General features: G+C 43.0%; 1 protein-coding gene across 3 annotated transcripts in view; it reads right to left on the reverse strand.

The window, feature by feature from the left end:
* BMP2 (bone morphogenetic protein 2) overlaps positions 1–1,129 on the reverse strand; it is a 35,268-nt gene that overhangs the window by 4,016 nt on the left and 30,123 nt on the right. For 2 of the 3 annotated variants that reach the window (XM_027898669.1, XM_027898670.1), the window contains one exon: positions 818–941. The exons of the other annotated variant lie outside the window; for it this stretch is intronic. The gene's annotated coding sequence lies outside the window, so the exon portion shown is untranslated. Of the gene's footprint in view, positions 1–817; positions 942–1,129 lie in introns of those variants that run through there. 3 annotated transcript variants of the gene reach the window in all.

Here is a 1,129-nt window from a genome sequence, read left to right on the forward strand (position 1 = left end):
AAAAGGAAAAAAAAAGAAAAAAAAAGAAAAAAAAAGATTTTGAGGGGAGCCATGAGAAAGAAGAGGGGTTTGTTAATAAGAAGTAGGAAGCCTGAACCAGAGATGCCCAGAGTTGACTCAGAGAGGTCTCTAAAGGGCCCACTGCACACGTGGCTTTAGGAAGTGCTGCCTCAGTTCACCAAACCCTGGAGTGGATCCACACCAGAGCTCAAGGGGATGGCCAAGAAGCCCATTTAAGCTGCTTTCCCACTCTGCAGGTTCAGCTCAACTTTCCAATGCCCTGACTGCCAGGCCAGGCTTGTACCACACAACAGGCACCATCAGCAGCCACTCTAATGCTGTGTTTGCCAACTGCAAATCACACCTTCGCTCCTCACAGGAAGCATTTAAAAAGCAAAAAGATGCAACCACACCTTGCTCTTGTGATGGCTGCGCAAGGGAACCGTGCTTTTTACAGACTGGACTTTTCAGGAAGAAATATCAGAGTTCTATGATTTATTATCTGAAATAGATTTAAACATTGGAGAAAGGAGAAAAAAGAAGGTTTCAAACACAAAGCCCTGGAAATGAAGAGATGCTAATCTGCCAAACAGCAAACCCATGAGCTGAGGTTAGAGAGGAGGCTGCACATGACAACAGCTCACTGAATGCAGGGCAAAAATTGCAGATTAATTTCACTAGAACACTCCACAGAAGTGAGCTCTCCTCTGAGGCGAGGAAGTACGCAATGCTTTTCCAACTGTTAAAGATAAGGGGTGGTACAAATAAGGTAAGTATTCCTCTTTGGCGTAGATAATCACAGGGAAAAAAAAAAAGATGACATTTTAGCTTTTATTATTTTATATTTGGCCAGGACTTTTAAAGGAAGGACTTTTAAAGGAAACATCAAACATTCACTTTTCTGTAGGTCTAGAAAGGATTCAGATTTCCCCCACCCCCGCCTCCCAGAGGATTTCTATTGGCCCTTCTTATATTCACGCCGCAAATTAGTTGGGAATAGCAGTATTTATACTAGATCAGCAACGTCTGGTTCTTATCCAAATGTTCCACCTAAAGAGGATGCCAGTTCTCATGGATTGGACAGCCCACCCTGCAGCATTCCTGAGAATTGTACAATATAATCTTGAAA

The sequence above is a fragment of the Empidonax traillii genome, unplaced genomic scaffold (genome assembly GCF_003031625.1).
Source record: "Empidonax traillii isolate 1590-97213 ecotype Southwest subspecies unplaced genomic scaffold, ASM303162v1 scaffold614:size843888, whole genome shotgun sequence".
Classification (NCBI taxonomy): Eukaryota; Metazoa; Chordata; class Aves; order Passeriformes; family Tyrannidae; genus Empidonax; species Empidonax traillii.